Consider the following 27,781-nt stretch of genomic DNA (forward strand, 5'->3'; position numbering starts at 1 on the left):
CATCACCCGAGAGTGGCGCCAGAGACCCCCCCCAGCAGCATGAGATGAAAGTGGCGACAGAGACCCCACCCCCAAGGAGCGCGACCCGAGACCGGCGCCGGAGACCCCCCCAGAAGCATTACCCGAGAGTGGAGACAGAAACCCCACCCCCAGCACCGCTACCGGAGAGCGGCGCCAGAGACCTCCCCGAACAGCATCACCCGAGAGCGGCCCCAGACACCCACCCAGCAGCAAAACCCGAGAGAGGTGCCAGAGACCCCCCGCAGCAGCATCACCTGATAGCGGGGCCAGTGACACCCCCCGTCTGCAGCATGACCGGAGGGAGGCTCCAGAGACCACCCCCAGTAGTGCGACCCGAGAGCGGCGCCAGAGACCTCCCCCCAGCAGCGCGACCCGAGAGTGGAGACAGAGACCCCACCCCCAGCACCACTACCGAGAGCGGCACCAGAGACCCCCCCAACAGCGCGACCCGAAAGCGGTAACAGAGACCCCCCCCCAGCAGCACGACCGGAGAGCGAAGCCAGAGACCCCCCCAGCAGCATGATCCCAAGGAGGCGCCAGAGACCCCCCCCAGTAGCGCGACTCGAGAGCGGCACCAGAGATTCCCCGCAGCAGCATAACCCGAGAGAGGCGCCAGACTCCCTCCCAGCAGCACGACCTGAGAGTGGCCCCAAAGACCCCTCCCCCGCAGCAGCGAGACCCGAGAGCAGCGCTAGAGACACCCCCAAGCTGCACGACCCGAGAGCGGCACCAGAATCCCTCCCTGCAGCGAGATCCGAGAGCGGCGTGACTGAAGAGACCTCTCACTCACTAAGGTCTGTGGCTGTGGGAATTCTATCCTTTAGCCCTTCCCCCCCGCCTCTCGCCTATGTATAGGGCCCTCTACAAGAACACTGAGTCAGTCAGCCATGACGCGCCACCGCTCTCCCTTGCGCGACTAGCGTACCTGCAGAATTCCCGTTGGCTCCTGAGCCCTTAACCCGTGGAGATGCTCACCTGGAATGCCTGCACGTGAGCTATACAAGGACACGGCAGAAGCAGAGCAAGGACAAAGACACAGACAGAAACAGACAGACAGAACGTATTGGCCAATACGAGAGAGCAACAAGAGAGAAACACATGAGAGGCAGACGGAAACCTTACCGCCTTGCGTCTTCCTCCTCGAGCCAAGCGTCTGCTGAGAAGGACACCGTGTTCCAGAGAAATCAGCACTCCTGACAAACGGAAGCCCTGTTTCTCCCACTACCAAGGAATCACCTCGCGAACCTCCGCTCGGACTCGCTGTCTAAGCAAACCTGACTTCCCTTCCTAGACCCGAGTGCGCCGTAAGCCGAGAGATTTCCAAACCCGACACTTATCTCCCTGTCAGCGATGGCTGCTCCGCTCCCAGCCGGACGGTTCTCGCCTCGCTTCGACCAAGCTCCCGAGCTCGCTGTTCTCGTTTCCGTTCCATCCCCAGACGGGAGGACACCGGGAGGGTTGACTTCTTATCGCTCACTACCGAACACAGCAGAGGGGAAAAAACAAACAAACAACTTAGCTTTTCAGTCCGCAAGGACGCGGCATCGCTTCTCCTCCCACCATCGCACCGCTGCCTCCCACCATCGGCCACCCCCTCCCGCTGCCACTCCAGGAACGCGGAGAGAACGGAGGCCTTGAATATCTATCCACGCTCTGTTGAACTGCCTATGCCCCTTCACCAGTCCCCAAGCCACCAGGCTCCGTGACCCAGCAGGAAGCTCTCTGCCTCAGAAGAAACATACTGCCAGGACGCTTAAAGATTTCAAAGCACGCACCTCTTACTCACACAGAGCCATGGGAAGGCCGAACGCTGAGGACCCTTCACATGTTCCGAGAATCACGTCCAGGCAGCTCAAGTACATCTCGGACGATTTATTCTCCGCCCACGGCCACGCACTGATTCCTCTGCAAGGGTGGCCAAAAAAGCCCAGCGTTAGCTCTCACTCACTAAAGTCTGTGGCTGTGGGAATTCTATCCTTTAGCCCTTTCCCCCCCTCTCGCCTATGTATCGGGTCCTCTACAAGAACACCGAGTCATTCAGCCATGACGCACCACCGCTCTCCCTTGCGCGACTTGCGAACCTGCTGAATTCCCGTTGGCTCCTGAGCCCTTAACCCTTGGAGATGCTCACCTGGAATGCCTGCAAGTGTGCTGTACAAGGACACGGCAGAAGCAGAGCAAGGACAAAGACACAGACAGAAACAGACAGACAGGACGTATTGGCCAATACGAGAGAGCAACAAGAGAGAAACACATGCGAGGCAGCCAGAAACCTTACCACCTTGCGTCTTCCTCCTCGAGCCAAGCGTCTGCTGAGAAGGACACCGTGTTCCAGAGAAACCAGCACCCCTGACAAACGGGAGCCCTGTTTCTCCCACTACCAAGTAAGCACCTCGGGAACCTCCGCTCGGACTCGCTGTCTAAGCAAACGTGACTTCCCTTCCTAGACCCGAGTGGGCCGTAAGCCGAGAGATTTCCAGACCCGACACTTATCTCCCGGTCAGCGATGGCTGCTCCGCTCCCAGCAGGACGGTTCTCGCCTCGCTTCGACCAAGCTCCCAAGCTCGCCGTTCTCTTTTCCGTTCCATCCCCAGACGGGAGGACACCGGGAGGGTTGACTTCTTATCGCTCGCTACCGAACACAGCTGAGGGGAAAAAACAAACAAACAACTTAGCTTTTCAGTCCGCAAGGACGCGGCATCGCTTCTCCTCCCACCATCGGCCACCCCCTCCCGCTGCCACTCCAGGAACTCGGAGAGAACGGAGGCCTTGAATATCTATCCACGCACTGTTGAACCGCCTACTGCCCCTTCACCAGTCCCCAAGCCACCAGGCTCCGTGCCCCAGCAGGAAGCTCTCTGCCTCAGAAGAAACATACTGCCAGGACGCTTGAAGATTTCAAAGCACGCACCTCTTACTCACACAGAGCCATGGGAAGGCCGAACGCTGAGGACCCTTCACGTGTTCCGAGAATCACGTCCAGGCAGCTCAAGTCCATCTCGGACGGTATCTTCTCAGCCCACTGCCCAGCCAGTTTCCCAGCTGTTACCCAGTCTGGAGCCAGCAAAGCCCTCGGGCAGGAGTGACAGCAAAGGGCTAGGACCCAGAAGCCGTGTCCAGGGGTCAGTCTGGAGTGCTGTACAAAGCCCAGGACCATCCACATATCCTGTGTGGTGCAACCTGCTGAGTGGAGACAAAGGCTCAGGGCTGCTCTCATACCCTGATCAGACACTTTACTGAATGTGGTGCAGGGAAAAGGTGGACTGATGGCTCCCATGAATGGGCGTGCAGACTGGAGTGAGGAAGGGCCCCGGGATAAGAATATGGATGGGGGTGCAGGCTGGGGGGAGGAAGGGCCCCGGGATAAGCATATGGACGGGGGTGCAGGCTGGGGAGAGGAAGGGCCCCGGGATAAGAGTATGGACGGGGTGCAGGCTGGGGTGAGGAAGCAGGAGGGGAGGGGGCTGCGCGGAGCCTGGAGTGCGGGATGAGGGGGCCATGGGCAGGAGGGGAGAGGGCTGTGCGGAGCCTGGAGTGCGGGATGAGGGGGCCGGGGGCAGGAGGGGAGAGGGCTGCGCGGAGCCTGGTGTGTGGGATGAGGGGGCCGGGGGCAGGAGGGGAGAGGGCTGCGCGGAGCCTGGAAATAACGAGCTTCTTACTTTGCCTGCTGTCAAAGGGCAAGACTGGGGCCACGTGGCGTGCGGAGCAGGGACAGCAGCTGGGGGCGATGGAATTACACGTGCATTACCTGCAATGACCACCGAGTGGCACTGTGGAGGCGCTTCGGAATTACACGTGCATTACCTGCACTGACCACCGAGCGGCACTGTGGAGGCGCTACGGAATTACACGTGCATTACCGGCAATGACCACCGAGCGGCACTGTGGAGGCGCTTCGGAATTACACGTGCATTACCTGCACTGACCACCGAGCGGCACTGTGGAGGCGCTACGGAATTACACGTGCATTACCGGCAATGACCACCGAGCGGCACTGTGGAGGCGCTTCGGAATTACACGTGCATTACCGGCAATGACCACCGAGCGGCACTGTGGAGGCGCTACGGAATTACACGTGCATTACCCGCAATGACCACCGAGCGGCACTGTGGAGGCGCTACGGAATTACACGTGCATTACCGCCGGTGACTACCGAGTGTCACTGTTGCTCTGCTAAGGGCCGTTATTTCCGAATAAAAAAGATTGTTCTTAGGGTAGAAATGCCCCATTCCGAACTAAGAACACGCTGGGCGGGGCTATGCCGGGGGGCGGGGCTATGATAGGGGCGGGGCGCGCTGCGACGTGCCCCGGGAGGCCGCACTATGAGAACTACAAGTCCCAGGATGCGTCGCTAACACTTGAAGTGACACGAGCGCGGGACCAACCGCGTCGCTCCCTGGTCAATGCCCCGTTGTGATGTCACTTCCGCTGCACCCGCCCAACCGAACAGCGCCGGGCCTGCCCTGGCCCTGCAATGGCCGATGGGAGCTGCGGACAGGGGCACTCAGTTTCCCACAAGCCACTGCGGCTACTTTCCCTACTCCCCCTCATCCCGCCCCTCCCCATTGCTGGGCGGGGCTCCTGCCTCAGAGACGGCAGCGTCCGCAGCTGATGCCCCGCCCCCACTCGGGAGAGGAGACTCCGCGGCAACCCTTCCCCCCCAAACTCCTCCCCGCCCCGTGCAGTCTGATCCCCCCAAACTCCTCCCCGCCCCGTGCAGTCTGATCCCCCCTCAAACTCCTCCCCCCCGTGCAGTCTGATCCCCCCAAACTTCCCCTCCGCCCCGTGCACTCTGATCCCCCCCACACACCTCCCCGCCCCGTGCAGTCCGATCCCCCCCAAACTCCTCCCCGCCCCGTGCAGTCTGATCCCCCCCCAAACTCCTCCCCGCTCCGTGCAGTCTGATCCTCCCCCCCGTGCAGTCTGATCCTCCCCCCCGTGCAGTCTGATTCCCCCAAACTCCTCTCCGCCCCGTGCAGTCCGATCCCCCCAAACTCTTCCCCCCGTGCAATCTGATCCCCCCAAACTCCTCTCCCCCCGTGCAGTCTGATCCCCCCCAAACTCCTCCCCGCCCCGTGCAGTCCGATCCCCCCAAACACCTCCCCGCCCCGTGCAGTCCGATCCCCCCCAAACACCTCCCCTCCCCGTGCAGTCCGATCCCCCCCAAACTCCTCCCCGCCCCGTGCAGTCTGATCCCCCTCCAAACTCCTCCCCCCCCGTGCAGTCTGATCCTCCCCCCCGTGCAGTCTGATCCCCCCCCAAACTCCTCCCCGCTCCGTGCAGTCTGATCCTCCCCCCCGTGCAGTCTGATCCCCCCAAACTCCTCCCCGCCCCGTGCAGTCCGATCCCCCCAAACTCTTCCCCCCCGTGCAATCTGATCCCCCCAAACTCCTCTCCCCCCGTGCAGTCTGATCCCCCCCAAACTCCTCCCCGCCCCGTGCAGTCCGATCCCCCCAAACTCCTCTCCCTCCGTGCAGTCCGATCCCCCCCAAACTCCTCCCCGCCCCGTGCAGTCCGATCCCCCCAAACTCCTCCCCCCCGTGCAGTCTGATCCCCCCCCAAACTCCTCCCCGCTCCGTGCAGTCTGATCCTCCCCTCCATGCAGTCTGATCCCCCCAAACTCCTCCCCGCCCCGTGCAGTCCGATCCCCCCAAACTCTTCCCCGCCCCGTGCAGTCCGATCCCCCCAAACTCCTCCCCCCCGTGCAATCTGATCCCCCCAAACTCCTCTCCCCCCGTGCAGTCTGATCCCCCCCAAACTCCTCCCCGCCCCATGCAGTCCGATCCCCCCAAACTCTTCCCCGCCCCGTGCAGTCCGATCCCCCCAAACTCTTCCCCGCCCCGTGCAGTCCGATCCCCCCCAAACTCCTCCCCGCCCCGTGCAGTCCGATCCCCCCAAACTCCTCTCCCTCCGTGCAGTCTGATCCCCCCAAACTCCTCCCCCCCGTGCAATCTGATCCCCCCAAACTCCTCTCCCCCCGTGCAGTCTGATCCCCCCCAAACTCCTCCCCGCCCCATGCAGTCCGATCCCCCCAAACTCTTCCCCGCCCCGTGCAGTCCGATCCCCCCAAACTCCTCTCCCTCCGTGCAGTCCGATCCCCCCCAAACTCCTCTCCCCCGGGCAGTCTGATCCCCCCCACACTCCCCTCCGCCCCGTGCAGTCTGATCGCCCCCCCAAACTCCCGTCCGCCCCGTGCAGTCTGATCCCCCCCAAAGCTCCTCCCTGCCCCGTGCAGTCTGATCCCCCCCCAAACTCCTCCCCGCTCCGTGCAGTCTGATCCACCCCAAACTCCTCTCCCCCCGTGCAGTCTGATCCCCCCAAACTCCTCTCCCCCCCGTGCAGTCTGATCCCCCCCACACTCCCCTCCGCCCCGTGCAGTCTGATCGCCCCCCAAAACTCCTGTCCGCCCCGTGCAGTCTGATCCCCCCAAACTCCTCACCCCCGTGCAGTCTGATCCCCCCCCAAACTCCTCCCCGCCCCGTGCAGTCTGATCCCCCCCCAAACTCCTCCCCGCCCCGTGCAGTCTGATCCCCCCCCAACTCCTCCCCGCCCCGTGCAGTCTGATCCCCCCCCAACTCCTCCCCGCCCCGTGCAGTCTGATCCCCCCCCAACTCCTCCCCGCCCCGTGCAGTCTGATCCCCCCCCAACTCCTCCCCGCCCCGTGCAGTCTGATCCCCCCCCCAAACTCCTCCCCGCCCCGTGCAGTCCGATCCCCCCAAACTCTTCCCCGCCCCGTGCAGTCCGATCCCCCCAAACTCTTCCCCGCCCCGTGCAGTCCGATCCCCCCCAAACTCCTCTCCCCCCGTGCAGTCCGATCCCCCCAAACTCCTCCCCCCCGTGCAATCTGATCCCCCCAAACTCCTCTCCCCCCGTGCAGTCTGATCCCCCCCAAACTCCTCCCCGCCCCATGCAGTCCGATCCCCCCAAACTCTTCCCCGCCCCGTGCAGTCCGATCCCCCCAAACTCTTCCCCGCCCCGTGCAGTCCGATCCCCCCAAACTCCTCTCCCCCCCGTGCAGTCTGATCCCCCCCACACTCCCCTCCGCCCCGTGCAGTCTGATCGCCCCCCCAAACTCCTGTCCGCCCCGTGCAGTCTGATCCCCCCCAAAGCTCCTCCCTGCCCCGTGCAGTCTGATCCCCCCCCAAACTCCTCCCCGCTCCGTGCAGTCTGATCCACCCCAAACTCCTCTCCCCCCGTGCAGTCTGATCCCCCCAAACTCCTCTCCCCCCCGTGCAGTCTGATCCCCCCCACACTCCCCTCCGCCCCGTGCAGTCTGATCGCCCCCCAAAACTCCTGTCCGCCCCGTGCAGTCTGATCCCCCCAAACTCCTCACCCCCGTGCAGTCTGATCCCCCCCCAAACTCCTCCCCGCCCCGTGCAGTCTGATCCCCCCCCAAACTCCTCCCCGCCCCGTGCAGTCTGATCCCCCCCCAACTCCTCCCCGCCCCGTGCAGTCTGATCCCCCCCCAACTCCTCCCCGCCCCGTGCAGTCTGATCCCCCCCCAACTCCTCCCCGCCCCGTGCAGTCTGATCCCCCCCCCAAACTCCTCCCCGCCCCGTGCAGTCCGATCCCCCCAAACTCCTCCCCCCCGTGCAGTCTGATCCCCCCAAACTCTTCCCCGCCCCGTGCAGTCCGATCCCCCCCAAACTCCTCTCCCCCCGTGCAGTCCGATCCCCCCAAACTCCTCCCCCCCGTGCAATCTGATCCCCCCAAACTCCTCTCCCCCCGTGCAGTCTGATCCCCCCCAAACTCCTCCCCGCCCCATGCAGTCCGATCCCCCCAAACTCTTCCCCGCCCCGTGCAGTCCGATCCCCCCAAACTCTTCCCCGCCCCGTGCAGTCCGATCCCCCCAAACTCCTCTCCCCCCCGTGCAGTCTGATCCCCCCCACACTCCCCTCCGCCCCGTGCAGTCTGATCGCCCCCCCAAACTCCTGTCCGCCCCGTGCAGTCTGATCCCCCCCAAAGCTCCTCCCTGCCCCGTGCAGTCTGATCCCCCCCCAAACTCCTCCCCGCTCCGTGCATTCTGATCCTCCCCCCCGTGCAGTCTGATCCCCCCAAACTCCTCCCCGCTCCGTGCAGTCTGATCCCCCCCAAACTCCTCTCCCCCCGTGCAGTCTGATCCCCCCAAACTCCTCTCCCCCCCGTGCAGTCTGATCCCCCCCACACTCCCCTCCGCCCCGTGCAGTCTGATCGCTCCCCAAAACTCCTGTCCGCCCCGTGCAGTCTGATCCCCCCCAAACTCCTCCCCGCCCCATGCAGTCTGATCCCCCCTCACCAAACTCCTCCCCGCCCCGTGCAGCCCCTAAGTTTGCCCCCCAATTCTCAGCCACTCCCCCCCTCTCCCCACACGCCCCCCACCCAGGACGCTCTCGGCCTCTGCAGGAGGCACAGCCGGGCACTGGGCAGCACTGCGGGCTGCCAGGGCCAGAGCATCGCCCCCCGCCGAACTGCCCCCCCCCCGGGCACAGGGGGGATTCAGCGGGCACCCGGCCCCGCCCCCAGGCAGCGAGCAGCGCGGGGAGCAGGGCTCAGGCCGCCCCGCCCCCCCGCGTGCGGGACACGTTCTGTGCGTGCCCCGCCCGCGGGAACCACCCCTCGAGGGCGCGCGGCTCCCCGGCGGGGGGAGGGGGCACGTGACACTCCCGCGCCCCGGTGGCCCGCAGCCCCCCCTCCCCGAGACACCCACGTGACTGGAGCCCGGGTCAGCTCCCGCGCCCCAAAGGGGGGGCCACAGCCCCGTTCCCCCGGCACCACGTGGGGGGGGTCACAGGGGCGCTGCTCCCCGGGGAGGCTGCAGCGCCGGGGGGGGGGGGGCAGAAATCGCCCCCCCACCTCCGCCAGGGGCCGCCCCGCCGATGTCCAGCCTGGGGCCCGGAGAGAAGCAGGCGGGAGGGGGGGGCTCCACGTCACTGCCAGCTCCCGCCCCGCCCCCCAGGCTCCGCCCCTCAGCGCCCCCCGCAGCGTTTTCCCGCCCGCCTCGTCAGCGCGAGCGTCCCGGGAGTTTCCCGCTCAGCCAGCGCCGCCCGCGCCTGCGCTCTCCCGCGCCCTGTCCCCTCCTGCCCCCCCCAGTGCCAAGGCCCCCCCCGGCCCCTCCCCCTCCCTCCTGCCCCCCCAGTGCCGAGCACACCCCCCGGCCCCTCACCCCCTCCTGCCCCCCCAGTGCCGAGCACCCCCCCCCGGCCCCTCACCCCCTCCTGCCCCCCCAGTGCCAAGCGCCCCCCCCGGCCCCTCACACCCAGCCTGCTCCTACACCTCACCCCTGTCCAGACACCCCACCCCCAGCCCGCTCCCCCACCTTCCCTCGCGCCCCCTCCTCCCCCGGGCCAGACACCAACAAGGGGCGGGCTGGGGGCGGGGAGCTTCGCACTCGGACCCAGGATTCGCTCGCGCCCCCGCGCGCTCCTCGGACCTTCCTGTCATGGCGGCGCCGGCCGCCCAGTCAGACAACGCCCCCCTGCGGCAGCCCATTGGCCGAACCAGAGGCAGGATCCCCTTTGCTGACAGCCCATTGGGCGACGCTCTCCTCCGCCAAGGCTGTCTTCCGAAAGCCCATTGGCTGGCACACAGCCAGGAACCACCCCTAAGTCACAGACAATTCGAGGACAGAGCAGTCCATTAAGATCCACCCCGGACAGCCTATTGGTCGAGAGCAGTGGCAGGTTAGTCCCCCTAGTCACACCGCATTCGCAGACAGAGCTGTCCGTTAAGATGCAGCCGGGTCAGCCTATTGGGTGCCTCTGATTCAGAACACGCCCCTTAGTCACAGCCCATTCGCGGACAGAAGAGTCTGTTATAATCCACCCCGGACAACCTATTGGCCGCCAGCAGCCCCAGAACACGCCTTGAGTCACCGCCCATTGGCGCACGGAGCAGTCCGTTAAGAGTCACCTCGGACAGCCTCAGATTGGGCGCCACAGATTCCGAACACGCCCTTTACTCTCAGCCCATTCGCGGACAGAACAGTCTGTTACGATCAGTCCGGGACAGTCTCTCGGCCAGCCTTAGTGTAGGGAGAACATAGTCAAGTATGAAACAGGATTCCCCAAGTGGAAGTGACGCCCCAGAATTTGTTCCCCACAACTAAAAGTCTAAGGAGGAGAAGTTTGTTAAGTAGAAGAAGCATAGAAGTGTTTAGATTTATTCTTGTGAAAGTGTTTAGATTTAGTGTTATCAAGCTTGAGAAGTGTTTAGATTTATAATTATTATTATTATTATTATTTGTTAGGATTGTTTAATTATAAATCTAAACATTTTTGCCCCTCTAGAATATAATTGGTTAGGAATGTAATATTAGGTCATGTAACTTCAAACTGTTAAAAATATACTACTATGTAGCCAGAAACAGCTCCCCTCGCTGTGCGCCAGGGCACGCTCAAACTTACTGTTACACAATTGACAACCGTTCTCTTCAAAGCATTGTGAAGCACTTAACCCTAATCGCAAAGTGAAGCATTGTAACTATAACAGTAACTAACTCAGCGCTCAGAGAGAGAATGTTTTAAGAAATGCCACCCAGAAACTTTTGTAACTTTTTGTAACTACAACTCTTGTATTATTATGCAAAATACTGTATGGGAAACATTAATTAGGGAATGTACATAAGAGAGAGAGTGCTTGGACGATGAATGAATGGTTGTGAGAGGTGCCAGCCTGAGAATGCAGCAACAAAGGGCTGAAGAAGGCGTCAGGTGCCAGTGCAATTGGCTCCCCGTAGCCGTTTCTAACACACACATGAGCCGCTCTGATTTGGCTTCTAACACTTTTAGCTGCTCGGTTCTGCAAGCGCGGAGAGGAAGCCGCGTCCGATAGATGGAGGTTCTCCGCGACACATTTGGCAGCCTGGACCCCCTGCCTCTGGTCCAAAGAGTCTCAACCAACCCCCGACCCCATGACCCTTGTTCTCAGTGATTCCGCCAGCTGCTTGGTGCCTTTAGTACCCGGCCCCGCTTGCAAAGTCCCCCCCCAGCAGCATGACCCGAGAGCGAAACAAGAGACCCCCCCCCCAGCAGCAAAACCCGAGAGCAGCGCGAAAGAACCCCCCCGGCATTGCGACCCGAGGGCGGCGCCAGAGACCCCCCCCCAGCAGCAAGTCCCGAGGGCGGCGCCAGAGACCCTCCCCAGCAGCGTGACCCGAGAGCGAAGCCAGAGACCTCCCCCAGCAGAGTGACCCGAAAACGGTGCCAGAGACCCCCCCCAGCAGCAAGACCCGAGAGCGGCACCACAGACCCGCCCCCAGCAGTGCGACCCAAGAGTGGCGCCAGAGACCCTCCCCCCAGCAGCATCACCAGAGAACGGCGACAGAGATCTCCCCCCCCCCAGCAGCACAACCTGAGATGGGAGCCAGAGGCCCCCCCCAGCAGCATCACCCGAGAGTGGCGCCAGAGACCCCCCCCAGCAGCATGAGATGAAAGTGGCGACAGAGACCCCACCCCCAAGGAGCGCGACCCGAGACCGGCGCCGGAGACCCCCCCAGAAGCATTACCCGAGAGTGGAGACAGAAACCCCACCCCCAGCACCGCTACCGGAGAGCGGCGCCAGAGACCTCCCCGAACAGCATCACCCGAGAGCGGCCCCAGACACCCACCCAGCAGCAAAACCCGAGAGAGGTGCCAGAGACCCCCCGCAGCAGCATCACCTGATAGCGGGGCCAGTGACACCCCCCGTCTGCAGCATGACCGGAGGGAGGCTCCAGAGACCACCCCCAGTAGTGCGACCCGAGAGCGGCGCCAGAGACCTCCCCCCAACAGCGCGACCCGAAAGCGGTAACAGAGACCCCCCCCCAGCAGCACGACCGGAGAGCGAAGCCAGAGACCCCCCCAGCAGCATGATCCCAAGGAGGCGCCAGAGACCCCCCCCAGTAGCGCGACTCGAGAGCGGCACCAGAGATTCCCCGCAGCAGCATAACCCGAGAGAGGCGCCAGACTCCCTCCCAGCAGCACGACCTGAGAGTGGCCCCAAAGACCCCTCCCCCCCAGCAGCGAGACCCGAGAGCAGCGCTAGAGACACCCCCAAGCTGCACGACCCGAGAGCGGCACCAGAATCCCTCCCTGCAGCGAGATCCGAGAGCGGCGTGACTGAAGAGACCTCTCACTCACTAAGGTCTGTGGCTGTGGGAATTCTATCCTTTAGCCCTTCCCCCCCGCCCCTCGCCTATGTATAGGGCCCTCTACAAGAACACTGAGTCAGTCAGCCATGACGCGCCACCGCTCTCCCTTGCGCGACTTGCGAACCTGCAGAATTCCCGTTGGCTCCTGAGCCCTTAACCCGTGGAGATGCTCACCTGGAATGCCTGCACGTGAGCTATACAAGGACACGGCAGAAGCAGAGCAAGGACAAAGACACAGACAGAAACAGACAGACAGAACGTATTGGCCAATACGAGAGAGCAACAAGAGAGAAACACATGAGAGGCAGACGGAAACCTTACCGCCTTGCGTCTTCCTCCTCGAGCCAAGCGTCTGCTGAGAAGGACACCGTGTTCCAGAGAAATCAGCACTCCTGACAAACGGAAGCCCTGTTTCTCCCACTACCAAGGAATCACCTCGCGAACCTCCGCTCGGACTCGCTGTCTAAGCAAACCTGACTTCCCTTCCTAGACCCGAGTGCGCCGTAAGCCGAGAGATTTCCAAACCCAACACTTATCTCCCTGTCAGCGATGGCTGCTCCGCTCCCAGCCGGACAGTTCTCGCCTCGCTTCGACCAAGCTCCCGAGCTCGCTGTTCTCGTTTCCGTTCCATCCCCAGACGGGAGGACACCGGGAGGGTTGACTTCTTATCGCTCACTACCGAACACAGCAGAGGGGAAAAAACAAACAAACAACTTAGCTTTTCAGTCCGCAAGGACGCGGCATCGCTTCTCCTCCCACCATCGCACCGCTGCCTCCCACCATCGGCCACCCCCTCCCGCTGCCACTCCAGGAACGCGGAGAGAACGGAGGCCTTGAATATCTATCCACGCTCTGTTGAACTGCCTATGCCCCTTCACCAGTCCCCAAGCCACCAGGCTCCGTGACCCAGCAGGAAGCTCTCTGCCTCAGAAGAAACATACTGCCAGGACGCTTAAAGATTTCAAAGCACGCACCTCTTACTCACACAGAGCCATGGGAAGGCCGAACGCTGAGGACCCTTCACATGTTCCGAGAATCACGTCCAGGCAGCTCAAGTACATCTCGGACGATTTATTCTCCGCCCACGGCCACGCACTGATTCCTCTGCAAGGGTGGCCAAAAAAGCCCAGCGTTAGCTCTCACTCACTAAAGTCTGTGGCTGTGGGAATTCTATCCTTTAGCCCTTTCCCCCCCTCTCGCCTATGTATCGGGTCCTCTACAAGAACACCGAGTCATTCAGCCATGACGCACCACCGCTCTCCCTTGCGCGACTTGCGAACCTGCTGAATTCCCGTTGGCTCCTGAGCCCTTAACCCTTGGAGATGCTCACCTGGAATGCCTGCAAGTGTGCTGTACAAGGACACGGCAGAAGCAGAGCAAGGACAAAGACACAGACAGAAACAGACAGACAGGACGTATTGGCCAATACGAGAGAGCAACAAGAGAGAAACACATGCGAGGCAGCCAGAAACCTTACCACCTTGCGTCTTCCTCCTCGAGCCAAGCGTCTGCTGAGAAGGACACCGTGTTCCAGAGAAACCAGCACCCCTGACAAACGGGAGCCCTGTTTCTCCCACTACCAAGTAAGCACCTCGGGAACCTCCGCTCGGACTCGCTGTCTAAGCAAACGTGACTTCCCTTCCTAGACCCGAGTGGGCCGTAAGCCGAGAGATTTCCAGACCCGACACTTATCTCCCGGTCAGCGATGGCTGCTCCGCTCCCAGCAGGACGGTTCTCGCCTCGCTTCGACCAAGCTCCCAAGCTCGCCGTTCTCTTTTCCGTTCCATCCCCAGACGGGAGGACACCGGGAGGGTTGACTTCTTATCGCTCGCTACCGAACACAGCTGAGGGGAAAAAACAAACAAACAACTTAGCTTTTCAGTCCGCAAGGACGCGGCATCGCTTCTCCTCCCACCATCGGCCACCCCCTCCCGCTGCCACTCCAGGAACTCGGAGAGAACGGAGGCCTTGAATATCTATCCACGCACTGTTGAACCGCCTACTGCCCCTTCACCAGTCCCCAAGCCACCAGGCTCCGTGCCCCAGCAGGAAGCTCTCTGCCTCAGAAGAAACATACTGCCAGGACGCTTGAAGATTTCAAAGCACGCACCTCTTACTCACACAGAGCCATGGGAAGGCCGAACGCTGAGGACCCTTCACGTGTTCCGAGAATCACGTCCAGGCAGCTCAAGTCCATCTCGGACGGTATCTTCTCAGCCCACTGCCCAGCCAGTTTCCCAGCTGTTACCCAGTCTGGAGCCAGCAAAGCCCTCGGGCAGGAGTGACAGCAAAGGGCTAGGACCCAGAAGCCGTGTCCAGGGGTCAGTCTGGAGTGCTGTACAAAGCCCAGGACCATCCACATATCCTGTGTGGTGCAACCTGCTGAGTGGAGACAAAGGCTCAGGGCTGCTCTCATACCCTGATCAGACACTTTACTGAATGTGGTGCAGGGAAAAGGTGGACTGATGGCTCCCATGAATGGGCGTGCAGACTGGAGTGAGGAAGGGCCCCGGGATAAGAATATGGATGGGGGTGCAGGCTGGGGGGAGGAAGGGCCCCGGGATAAGCATATGGACGGGGGTGCAGGCTGGGGAGAGGAAGGGCCCCGGGATAAGAGTATGGACGGGGTGCAGGCTGGGGTGAGGAAGCAGGAGGGGAGGGGGCTGCGCGGAGCCTGGAGTGCGGGATGAGGGGGCCATGGGCAGGAGGGGAGAGGGCTGTGCGGAGCCTGGAGTGCGGGATGAGGGGGCCGGGGGCAGGAGGGGAGAGGGCTGCGCGGAGCCTGGTGTGTGGGATGAGGGGGCCGGGGGCAGGAGGGGAGAGGGCTGCGCGGAGCCTGGAAATAACGAGCTTCTTACTTTGCCTGCTGTCAAAGGGCAAGACTGGGGCCACGTGGCGTGCGGAGCAGGGACAGCAGCTGGGGGCGATGGAATTACACGTGCATTACCTGCACTGACCACCGAGCGGCACTGTGGAGGCGCTTCGGAATTACACGTGCATTACCGGCAATGACCACCGAGCGGCACTGTGGAGGCGCTTCGGAATTACACGTGCATTACCGGCAATGACCACCGAGCGGCACTGTGGAGGCGCTTCGGAATTACACGTGCATTACCGGCAATGACCACCGAGCGGCACTGTGGAGGCGCTACGGAATTACACGTGCATTACCCGCAATGACCACCGAGCGGCACTGTGGAGGCGCTACGGAATTACACGTGCATTACCCGCAATGACCACCGAGCGGCACTGTGGAGGCGCTTCGGAATTACACGTGCATTACCCGCAATGACCACCGAGCGGCACTGTGGAGGCGCTACGGAATTACACGTGCATTACCGCCGGTGACTACCGAGTGTCACTGTTGCTCTGCTAAGGGCCGTTATTTCCGAATAAAAAAGATTGTTCTTAGGGTAGAAATGCCCCATTCCGAACTAAGAACACGCTGGGCGGGGCTATGCCGGGGGGCGGGGCTATGATAGGGGCGGGGCGCGCTGCGACGTGCCCCGGGAGGCCGCACTATGAGAACTACAAGTCCCAGGATGCGTCGCTAACACTTGGAGTGACACGAGCGCGGGACCAACCGCGTCGCTCCCTGGTCAATGCCCCGTTGTGATGTCACTTCCGCTGCACCCGCCCAGCCGAACAGCGCCGGGCCTGCCCTGGCCCTGCAATGGCCGATGGGAGCTGCGGACAGGGGCACTCAGTTTCCCACAAGCCACTGCGGCTACTTTCCCTACTCCCCCTCATCCCGCCCCTCCCCATTGCTGGGCGGGGCTCCTGCCTCAGAGACGGCAGCGTCCGCAGCTGATGCCCCGACCCCACTCGGGAGAGGAGACTCCGCGGCAACCCTTCCCCCCCAAACTCCTCCCCACCCCGTGCAGTCTGATCCCCTCAAACTCCTCCCCGCCCCGTGCAGTCTGATCCCCCCTCAAACTCCTCCCCCCCGTGCAGTCTGATCCCCCCAAACTTCCCCTCCGCCCCGTGCACTCTGATCCCCACAAACTCCTCTCCCCCCGTGCAGTCTGATCCCCCCAAACTCCTCCCCGCCCCGTGCAGTCCGATCCCCCCAAACTCTTCCCCGCCCCGTGCAGTCCGATCCCCCAAACTCCTCTCCCCCCGTGCAGTATGATCCCCCCCAAACACCTCCCCGCCCCGTGCAGTCTGATCCCCCTCCAAACTCCTCCCCCCCCGTGCAGTCTGATCCTCCCCCCCGTGCAGTCTGATCCCCCCCCAAACTCCTCCCCGCTCCGTGCAGTCTGATCCTCTCCCCCGTGCAGTCTGATCCCCCCAAACTCCTCCCCGCCCCGTGCAGTCCGATCCCCCCAAACTCTTCCCCCCCGTGCAATCTGATCCCCCCAAACTCCTCTCCCCCCGTGCAGTCTGATCCCCCCAAACTCCTCTCCCCCCCGTGCAGTCTGATCCCCCCCACACTCCCCTCCGCCCCGTGCAGTCTGATCGCTCCCCAAAACTCCTGTCCGCCCCGTGCAGTCTGATCCCCCCCAAACTCCTCCCCGCCCCATGCAGTCTGATCCCCCCTCACCAAACTCCTCCCCGCCCCGTGCAGCCCCTAAGTTTGCCCCCCAATTCTCAGCCACTCCCCCCCTCTCCCCACACGCCCCCCACCCAGGACGCTCTCGGCCTCTGCAGGAGGCACAGCCGGGCACTGGGCAGTACTGCGGGCTGCCAGGGCCAGAGCATCGCCCCCCGCCGAACTGCCCCCCCCCCGGGCACAGGGGGGATTCAGCGGGCACCCGGCCCCGCCCCCAGGCAGCGAGCAGCGCGGGGAGCAGGGCTCAGGCCGCCCCGCCCCCCCGCGTGCGGGACACGTTCTGTGCGTGCCCCGCCCGCGGGAACCACCCCTCGAGGGCGCGCGGCTCCCCGGCGGGGGGAGGGGGCACGTGACACTCCCGCGCCCCGGTGGCCCGCAGCCCCCCCTCCCCGAGACACCCACGTGACTGGAGCCCGGGTCAGCTCCCGCGCCCCAAAGGGGGGGCCACAGCCCCGTTCCCCCGGCACCACGTGGGGGGGGTCACAGGGGCGCTGCTCCCCGGGGAGGCTGCAGCGCCGGGGGGGGGGGCAGAAATCGCCCCCCCACCTCCGCCAGGGGCCGCCCCGCCGATGTCCAGCCTGGGGCCCGGAGAGAAGCAGGCGGGGGGGGGGGGGCTCCACGTCACTGCCAGCTCCCGCCCCGCCCCCCAGGCTCCGCCCCTCAGCGCCCCCCGCAGCGTTTTCCCGCCCGCCTCGTCAGCGCGAGCGTCCCGGGAGTTTCCCGCTCAGCCAGCGCCGCCCGCGCCTGCGCTCTCCCGCGCCCTGTCCCCTCCTGCCCCCCCCAGTGCCAAGGCCCCCCCCGGCCCCTCCCCCTCCCTCCTGCCCCCCCAGTGCCGAGCACCCCCCCGGCCCCTCACCCCTTCCTGCCCCCCCAGTGCCGAGCACCCCCCCCGGCCCCTCACCCCCTCCTGCCCCCCCAGTGCCAAGCGCCCCCCCCGGCCCCTCACACCCAGCCTGCTCCTACACCTCACCCCTGTCCAGACACCCCACCCCCAGCCCGCTCCCCCACCTTCCCTCGCGCCCCCTCCTCCCCCGGGCCAGACACCAACAAGGGGCGGGCTGGGGGCGGGGAGCTTCGCACTCGGACCCAGGATTCGCTCGCGCCCCCGTGCGCTCCTCGGACCTTCCTGTCATGGCGGCGCCGGCCGCCCAGTCAGACAACGCCCCCCTGCGGCAGCCCATTGGCCGAACCAGAGGCAGGATCCCCTTTGCTGACAGCCCATTGGGCGACGCTCTCCTCCGCCAAGGCTGTCTTCCGAAAGCCCATTGGCTGGCACACAGCCAGGAACCACCCCTAAGTCACAGACAATTCGAGGACAGAGCAGTCCATTAAGATCCACCCCGGACAGCCTATTGGTCGAGAGCAGTGGCAGGTTAGTCCCCCTAGTCACACCGCATTCGCAGACAGAGCTGTCCGTTAAGATGCAGCCGGGTCAGCCTATTGGGTGCCTCTGATTCAGAACACGCCCCTTAGTCACAGCCCATTCGCGGACAGAAGAGTCTGTTATAATCCACCCCGGACAACCTATTGGCCGCCAGCAGCCCCAGAACACGCCTTGAGTCACCGCCCATTGGCGCACGGAGCAGTCCGTTAAGAGTCACCTCGGACAGCCTCAGATTGGGCGCCACAGATTCCGAACACGCCCTTTACTCTCAGCCCATTCGCGGACAGAACAGTCTGTTACGATCAGTCCGGGACAGTCTCTCGGCCAGCCTTAGTGTAGGGAGAACATAGTCAAGTATGAAACAGGATTCCCCAAGTGGAAGTGACGCCCCAGAATTTGTTCCCCACAACTAAAAGTCTAAGGAGGAGAAGTTTGTTAAGTAGAAGAAGCATAGAAGTGTTTAGATTTATTCTTGTGAAAGTGTTTAGATTTAGTGTTATCAAACTTGAGAAGTGTTTAGATTTATAATTATTATTATTATTATTATTTGTTAGGATTGTTTAATTATAAATCTAAACATTTTTGCCCCTCTAGAATATAATTGGTTAGGAATGTAATATTAGGTCATGTAACTTCAAACTGTTAAAAATATACTACTATGTAGCCAGAAACAGCTCCCCTCGCTGTGCGCCAGGGCACGCTCAAACTTACTGTTACACAATTGACAACCGTTCTCTTCAAAGCATTGTGAAGCACTTAACCCTAATCGCAAAGTGAAGCATTGTAACTATAACAGTAACTAACTCAGCGCTCAGAGAGAGAATGTTTTAAGAAATGCCACCCAGAAACTTTTGTAACTTTTTGTAACTACAACTCTTGTATTATTATGCAAAATACTGTATGGGAAACATTAATTAGGGAATGTACATAAGAGAGAGAGTGCTTGGACGATGAATGAATGGTTGTGAGAGGTGCCAGCCTGAGAATGCAGCAACAAAGGGCTGAAGAAGGCGTCAGGTGCCAGTGCAATTGGCTCCCCGTAGCCGTTTCTAACACACACATGAGCCGCTCTGATTTGGCTTCTAACACTTTTAGCTGCTCGGTTCTGCAAGCGCGGAGAGGAAGCCGCGTCCGATAGATGGAGGTTCTCCGCGACACATTTGGCAGCCTGGACCCCCTGCCTCTGGTCCAAAGAGTCTCAACCAACCCCCGACCCCATGACCCTTGTTCTCAGTGATTCCGCCAGCTGCTTGGTGCCTTTAGTACCCGGCCCCGCTTGCAAAGTCCCCCCCCAGCAGCATGACCCGAGAGCGAAACAAGAGACCCCCCCCCCAGCAGCAAAACCCGAGAGCAGCGCGAAAGAACCCCCCCGGCATTGCGACCCGAGGGCGGCGCCAGAGACCCCCCCCCAGCAGCAAGTCCCGAGGGCGGCGCCAGAGACCCTCCCCAGCAGCGTGACCCGAGAGCGAAGCCAGAGACCTCCCCCAGCAGAGTGACCCGAAAACGGTGCCAGAGACCCCCCCCAGCAGCAAGACCCGAGAGCGGCACCACAGACCCGCCCCCAGCAGTGCGACCCAAGAGTGGCGCCAGAGACCCTCCCCCCAGCAGCATCACCAGAGAACGGCGACAGAGATCTCCCCCCCCCCAGCAGCACAACCTGAGATGGGAGCCAGAGGCCCCCCCCAGCAGCATCACCCGAGAGTGGCGCCAGAGACCCCCCCCAGCAGCATGAGATGAAAGTGGCGACAGAGACCCCACCCCCAAGGAGCGCGACCCGAGACCGGCGCCGGAGACCCCCCCAGAAGCATTACCCGAGAGTGGAGACAGAAACCCCACCCCCAGCACCGCTACCGGAGAGCGGCGCCAGAGACCTCCCCGAACAGCATCACCCGAGAGCGGCCCCAGACACCCACCCAGCAGCAAAACCCGAGAGAGGTGCCAGAGACCCCCCGCAGCAGCATCACCTGATAGCGGGGCCAGTGACACCCCCCGTCTGCAGCATGACCGGAGGGAGGCTCCAGAGACCACCCCCAGTAGTGCGACCCGAGAGCGGCGCCAGAGACCTCCCCCCAACAGCGCGACCCGAAAGCGGTAACAGAGACCCCCCCCCAGCAGCACGACCGGAGAGCGAAGCCAGAGACCCCCCCAGCAGCATGATCCCAAGGAGGCGCCAGAGACCCCCCCCAGTAGCGCGACTCGAGAGCGGCACCAGAGATTCCCCGCAGCAGCATAACCCGAGAGAGGCGCCAGACTCCCTCCCAGCAGCACGACCTGAGAGTGGCCCCAAAGACCCCTCCCCCCCAGCAGCGAGACCCGAGAGCAGCGCTAGAGACACCCCCAAGCTGCACGACCCGAGAGCGGCACCAGAATCCCTCCCTGCAGCGAGATCCGAGAGCGGCGTGACTGAAGAGACCTCTCACTCACTAAGGTCTGTGGCTGTGGGAATTCTATCCTTTAGCCCTTCCCCCCCGCCCCTCGCCTATGTATAGGGCCCTCTACAAGAACACTGAGTCAGTCAGCCATGACGCGCCACCGCTCTCCCTTGCGCGACTTGCGAACCTGCAGAATTCCCGTTGGCTCCTGAGCCCTTAACCCGTGGAGATGCTCACCTGGAATGCCTGCACGTGAGCTATACAAGGACACGGCAGAAGCAGAGCAAGGACAAAGACACAGACAGAAACAGACAGACAGAACGTATTGGCCAATACGAGAGAGCAACAAGAGAGAAACACATGAGAGGCAGACGGAAACCTTACCGCCTTGCGTCTTCCTCCTCGAGCCAAGCGTCTGCTGAGAAGGACACCGTGTTCCAGAGAAATCAGCACTCCTGACAAACGGAAGCCCTGTTTCTCCCACTACCAAGGAATCACCTCGCGAACCTCCGCTCGGACTCGCTGTCTAAGCAAACCTGACTTCCCTTCCTAGACCCGAGTGCGCCGTAAGCCGAGAGATTTCCAAACCCGACACTTATCTCCCTGTCAGCGATGGCTGCTCCGCTCCCAGCCGGACAGTTCTCGCCTCGCTTCGACCAAGCTCCCGAGCTCGCTGTTCTCGTTTCCGTTCCATCCCCAGACGGGAGGACACCGGGAGGGTTGACTTCTTATCGCTCACTACCGAACACAGCAGAGGGGAAAAAACAAACAAACAACTTAGCTTTTCAGTCCGCAAGGACGCGGCATCGCTTCTCCTCCCACCATCGCACCGCTGCCTCCCACCATCGGCCACCCCCTCCCGCTGCCACTCCAGGAACGCGGAGAGAACGGAGGCCTTGAATATCTATCCACGCTCTGTTGAACTGCCTATGCCCCTTCACCAGTCCCCAAGCCACCAGGCTCCGTGACCCAGCAGGAAGCTCTCTGCCTCAGAAGAAACATACTGCCAGGATGCTTAAAGATTTCAAAGCACGCACCTCTTACTCACACAGAGCCATGGGAAGGCCGAACGCTGAGGACCCTTCACATGTTCCGAGAATCACGTCCAGGCAGCTCAAGTACATCTCGGACGATTTATTCTCCGCCCACGGCCACGCACTGATTCCTCTGCAAGGGTGGCCAAAAAAGCCCAGCGTTAGCTCTCACTCACTAAAGTCTGTGGCTGTGGGAATTCTATCCTTTAGCCCTTTCCCCCCCTCTCGCCTATGTATCGGGTCCTCTACAAGAACACCGAGTCATTCAGCCATGACGCACCACCGCTCTCCCTTGCGCGACTTGCGAACCTGCTGAATTCCCGTTGGCTCCTGAGCCCTTAACCCTTGGAGATGCTCACCTGGAATGCCTGCAAGTGTGCTGTACAAGGACACGGCAGAAGCAGAGCAAGGACAAAGACACAGACAGAAACAGACAGACAGGACGTATTGGCCAATACGAGAGAGCAACAAGAGAGAAACACATGCGAGGCAGCCAGAAACCTTACCACCTTGCGTCTTCCTCCTCGAGCCAAGCGTCTGCTGAGAAGGACACCGTGTTCCAGAGAAACCAGCACCCCTGACAAACGGGAGCCCTGTTTCTCCCACTACCAAGTAAGCACCTCGGGAACCTCCGCTCGGACTCGCTGTCTAAGCAAACGTGACTTCCCTTCCTAGACCCGAGTGGGCCGTAAGCCGAGAGATTTCCAGACCCGACACTTATCTCCCGGTCAGCGATGGCTGCTCCGCTCCCAGCAGGACGGTTCTCGCCTCGCTTCGACCAAGCTCCCAAGCTCGCCGTTCTCTTTTCCGTTCCATCCCCAGACGGGAGGACACCGGGAGGGTTGACTTCTTATCGCTCGCTACCGAACACAGCTGAGGGGAAAAAACAAACAAACAACTTAGCTTTTCAGTCCGCAAGGACGCGGCATCGCTTCTCCTCCCACCATCGGCCACCCCCTCCCGCTGCCACTCCAGGAACTCGGAGAGAACGGAGGCCTTGAATATCTATCCACGCACTGTTGAACCGCCTACTGCCCCTTCACCAGTCCCCAAGCCACCAGGCTCCGTGCCCCAGCAGGAAGCTCTCTGCCTCAGAAGAAACATACTGCCAGGACGCTTGAAGATTTCAAAGCACGCACCTCTTACTCACACAGAGCCATGGGAAGGCCGAACGCTGAGGACCCTTCACGTGTTCCGAGAATCACGTCCAGGCAGCTCAAGTCCATCTCGGACGGTATCTTCTCAGCCCACTGCCCAGCCAGTTTCCCAGCTGTTACCCAGTCTGGAGCCAGCAAAGCCCTCGGGCAGGAGTGACAGCAAAGGGCTAGGACCCAGAAGCCGTGTCCAGGGGTCAGTCTGGAGTGCTGTACAAAGCCCAGGACCATCCACATATCCTGTGTGGTGCAACCTGCTGAGTGGAGACAAAGGCTCAGGGCTGCTCTCATACCCTGATCAGACACTTTACTGAATGTGGTGCAGGGAAAAGGTGGACTGATGGCTCCCATGAATGGGCGTGCAGACTGGAGTGAGGAAGGGCCCCGGGATAAGAATATGGATGGGGGTGCAGGCTGGGGGGAGGAAGGGCCCCGGGATAAGCATATGGACGGGGGTGCAGGCTGGGGAGAGGAAGGGCCCCGGGATAAGAGTATGGACGGGGTGCAGGCTGGGGTGAGGAAGCAGGAGGGGAGGGGGCTGCGCGGAGCCTGGAGTGCGGGATGAGGGGGCCATGGGCAGGAGGGGAGAGGGCTGTGCGGAGCCTGGAGTGCGGGATGAGGGGGCCGGGGGCAGGAGGGGAGAGGGCTGTGCGGAGCCTGGAGTGCGGGATGAGGGGGCCATGGGCAGGAGGGGAGAGGGCTGCGCGGAGCCTGGTGTGTGGGATGAGGGGGCCGGGGGCAGGAGGGGAGAGGGCTGCGCGGAGCCTGGAAATAACGAGCTTCTTACTTTGCCTGCTGTCAAAGGGCAAGACTGGGGCCACGTGGCGTGCGGAGCAGGGACAGCAGCTGGGGGCGATGGAATTACACGTGCATTACCCGCAATGACCACCGAGCGGCACTGTGGAGGCGCTACGGAATTACACGTGCATTACCTGCACTGACCACCGAGCGGCACTGTGGAGGCGCTTCGGAATTACACGTGCATTACCCGCAATGACCACCGAGCGGCACTGTGGAGGCGCTACGGAATTACACGTGCATTACCCGCAATGACCACCGAGCGGCACTGTGGAGGCGCTACGGAATTACACGTGCATTACCCGCAATGACCACCGAGCGGCACTGTGGAGGCGCTTCGGAATTACACGTGCATTCCCCGCAATGACCACCGAGCGGCACTGTGGAGGCGCTACGGAATTACACGTGCATTACCCGCAATGACCACCGAGCGGCACTGTGGAGGCGCTACGGAATTACACGTGCATTACCTGCAATGACCACCGAGCGGCACTGTGGAGGCGCTACGGAATTACACGTGCATTACCTGCAATGACCACCGAGCGGCACTGTGGAGGCGCTACGGAATTACACGTGCATTACCTGCAATGACCACCGAGCGGCACTGTGGAGGCGCTACGGAATTACACGTGCATTACCGCCGGTGACTACCGAGTGTCACTGTTGCTCTGCTAAGGGCCGTTATTTCCGAATAAAAAAGATTGTTCTTAGGGTAGAAATGCCCCATTCCGAACTAAGAACACGCTGGGCGGGGCTATGCCGGGGGGCGGGGCTATGATAGGGGCGGGGCGCGCTGCGACGTGCCCCGGGAGGCCGCACTATGAGAACTACAAGTCCCAGGATGCGTCGCTAACACTTGGAGTGACACGAGCGCGGGACCAACCGCGTCGCTCCCTGGTCAATGCCCCGTTGTGATGTCACTTCCGCTGCACCCGCCCAACCGAACAGCGCCGGGCCTGCCCTGGCCCTCCAATGGCCGATGGGAGCTGCGGACAGGGGCACTCAGTTTCCCACAAGCCACTGCGGCTACTTTCCCTACTCCCCCTCATCCCGCCCCTCCCCATTGCTGGGCGGGGCTCCTGCCTCAGAGACGGCAGCGTCCGCAGCTGATGCCCCGCCCCCACTCGGGAGAGGAGACTCCGCGGCAACCCTTCCCCCCCAAACTCCTCCCCACCCCGTGCAGTCTGATTCCCCCAAACTCCTCCCCGCCCCGTGCAGTCTGATCCCCCCCAAACTCCTCTCCCCCCGTGCAGTCTGATCCCCCCAAACTCCTCTCCCCCCCGTGCAGTCTGATCCCCCCCACACTCCCCTCCGCCCCGTGCAGTCTGATCGCCCCCCAAAACTCCTCCCCGCCCCGTGCAGTCTGATCCCCCCCAAACTCCTCCCCGCCCCATGCAGTCTGATCCCCCCCAAACTCCTCCCCCCGTGCAGTCTGATCTCCTACCCCCCACGAAACTCCTCTCCGCCCCCTGCAGTCTGATCCCCTACCCCCCTAACTCCTCTCCGCGCCATGCAGTCTGATCCCCCCTCACCAAACTCCTCCCCGCCCCGTGCAGTCTGCTTCCCCCCAAACTCCTCTCCGCCCCATGCAGTATGATTCCCCTTCACCAAACTCCTCTCCGCCCCATGCAGTATGATCCCCCCTCACCAAACTCCTCCCCGCCCCGTGCAGTCTGCTTCCCCCCAAACTCCTCTCCGCTCCATGCAGTCTGATCCCCCACCACCCCCAAACTCCTCTCCGCCCCGTGCAGTCTGCTCCCCCCAACACCAAATTTCCCAGCCGGCTTGTGCAGGGACTGGCAGCGGGACAGGCTGATGCTGCTGTTGCCTTCGAAAGTGCAGCGGGGAGCGTGAGGCGGGTGGGTGGGGAGGGGGGCGGCTGCCTCTGCTGCGTCCCGTTCACAAGCCCAGAGGGGCCGCGCGAGGATTTTCCGGAGACCCCGAGGAGTTTTCTGCCGCTCACTTCTGTGTCCCAGCTGAGTTCCTGCCAGTCAGTGGCCCCGCCCCTGCCATTAATGACGGAGCCTGGGACCCGTCTGTGTGCCACACAAACCCACGTGTCACTCGCCCGGGAGCCGATAGAACGTGCCCCGCGTTCCGTCATTTGCATGCACCGCGCCAGGGCAATGACGTCACTAGCAGTGCGCTGCTGTTCGTAGCCGGCAGTGGCAGCTTCGCACCGAGCCGGGCCACGAGGCAGCGGGCGCAGCGCTGGGGGCGGAGCTACAGGGGAGCGGCCCGGCCGGGCGGGGTGCACACTGGGGCGCCCAAGGGCTGAGATCCGGGCGGGGCAGCGTCACGCTCTGACCTCCCTGCCGCCTCCCGCCGCCGCTCCCTTGGGGCCGGGTGGCGCGGACCGGAAGCCGCTGCACTGCCCGGATTTCCTGGGGAACACGCTCCCTGTGACGTCAGGACCTGCCACAGAGGCAGGGCGCTACCCCGGCCAAGCAAGGAGCAGAGCTAGGGTTGCCAGATGGTTTCACCAAAAATACCAGGCACGCCTGACATGACATCACAATCTGCATTCCATCTGATTTAGAAAATACCCGACATTTATCAGAGGAGTAGCCGCGTTAGTCTGAATCTGCAAAAGCAGCGAGGAGCCCTGTGGCACAGAACTCCTTGCCGCTTTCGCGGACATTGAGAAAATATAAATTTGTTTCCCGAAGAAAAAGCTGAAAGCCTGGACCGTCCAGTTCAAAACCGGACACCTGGCAACCATAAGCAGAGTGGTGCCTTGTCGGAGCGGTTCCAGCCTCCGCTCTGCTGTCCTTCCTCTGCCCCACGTACCACGGGAGCTGGTGGCCTACGCTGGCTGCACCGCCGCAGGAAACCTCCAACCCCAGTCGCTGTCCCAGCCAGGCACCCCGTGTCTGAACCCGTCCTGCCTGGCCCCGTGTCTCCTGCCTACCACCCGCTGACCTGGCACCAGCTGAGCGCTCGTACCTGGGCACCTTCCGGTCACGGTTCCCAGTCGGTTGCTGTCAGGCTGTGGACCGAGCAAACGTCACTTCCGGTCCGTGGGACTGAACGCACGTGGCGCCGGCATGATGCGAGGCCGCTCCTTGTTGCCCCACGTCGGATACAAAAGGAGCAGCTACCGCGCGGCAGTTAGAGCCTCGTGCTGAAACGCGCTGCAGCAGTGCTACTCTTCCCTGCCCCTCTCATCCCAGTTGCATGCTCCAGATGGGAGGGGAGGGGTGTCGCTTTCCAGGAGCTACTGCTGCCAGGGCACCGTCTGACTGGCACACGTCAGACGCACACGCCCGTACCACAGCCACTCACCCTGCCAAATGCTCACACGCAGGGATGCGTGTACACACTCACAAACGCGAATTAACAGATTAACACGCCTGGGCGCCCACTCATGCCCTCGCTCAGATGCCCACACACGCATCTGCTCAATCTGCCCGCACGCAGGCATGTGCACACACACGCAAATGGACACTTGCGGACGCACACACTTGCACTCATACTTACGTGCGCACGCATGCACACCGACTAACAGTCGCCTAGAAGGACTCACCAATAATATTAAACTCAAAAGCCAAAGATTAGATCAATTAGGAGACAACTATTCCCACGAGGCCCTAATCCATGTCTGGGGCTCCTCGGTGCTGCTGGAGACCAAGTCTTTATTTCAATCCCAGTTTTGCCAACTCTCCGCATGCGTGACGCTAGGTCAATTGGCAGCCTACTCACTTAGTTTTCCGTATGATCCTAGACACGTTAAGTATCGCCAGCCAGGAGATTCGGGGGGCGGCGGGGCGGGGGGATTAATGACATTTTTAAAAATACAAAAATCGGTGTTCAGTTTCTGTTGTAGATAAACCTATGTACTTCATATGACTTGACACTGTGCCTCTCCATATAACCTTGTAACTTTGTATTAATCCATATGACCTTGTCACTTTGTATTAGAACCTGAATCCATATAACCTTGTAACTTAGTTTTCTACATAGGGTTCTAATACAGAGTATATAGTTAAAGAGGTAAAAATGTCATTTGCTAGGAGTAGAATAAGATCTTTCCCCCACTCTCTCCCCCCACTCTGTAATCAATTGCCCAGTTGAATGAACGAGGTGTGAATGAGTAACACTTGGGAGCCAAGCACCTCCAGAGAGCTACACCAGTTGAAAAGGGGGTAGAAGCCAGACCCAAGGTGTCAAGAGGGCTCAAGAAAGAAGAGCAGACATATTGAAGGCCTTGGGGATTAGAAGCAAGCACCTTCTTTGGAAAACACCCTCTCTTAACAGACAGCACCCACAAAGGGACCAAAGGACACAGACCCAGATTTTGAATCTGGGATATATTTGCATAAGAGGGAAGCTGCTATAAAAGTGAGTTGTCTTGCAGAGG

The sequence above is a fragment of the Pelodiscus sinensis genome, unplaced genomic scaffold, assembly GCF_049634645.1.
Source record: "Pelodiscus sinensis isolate JC-2024 unplaced genomic scaffold, ASM4963464v1 ctg41, whole genome shotgun sequence".
Taxonomy (NCBI): domain Eukaryota; kingdom Metazoa; phylum Chordata; order Testudines; family Trionychidae; genus Pelodiscus; species Pelodiscus sinensis.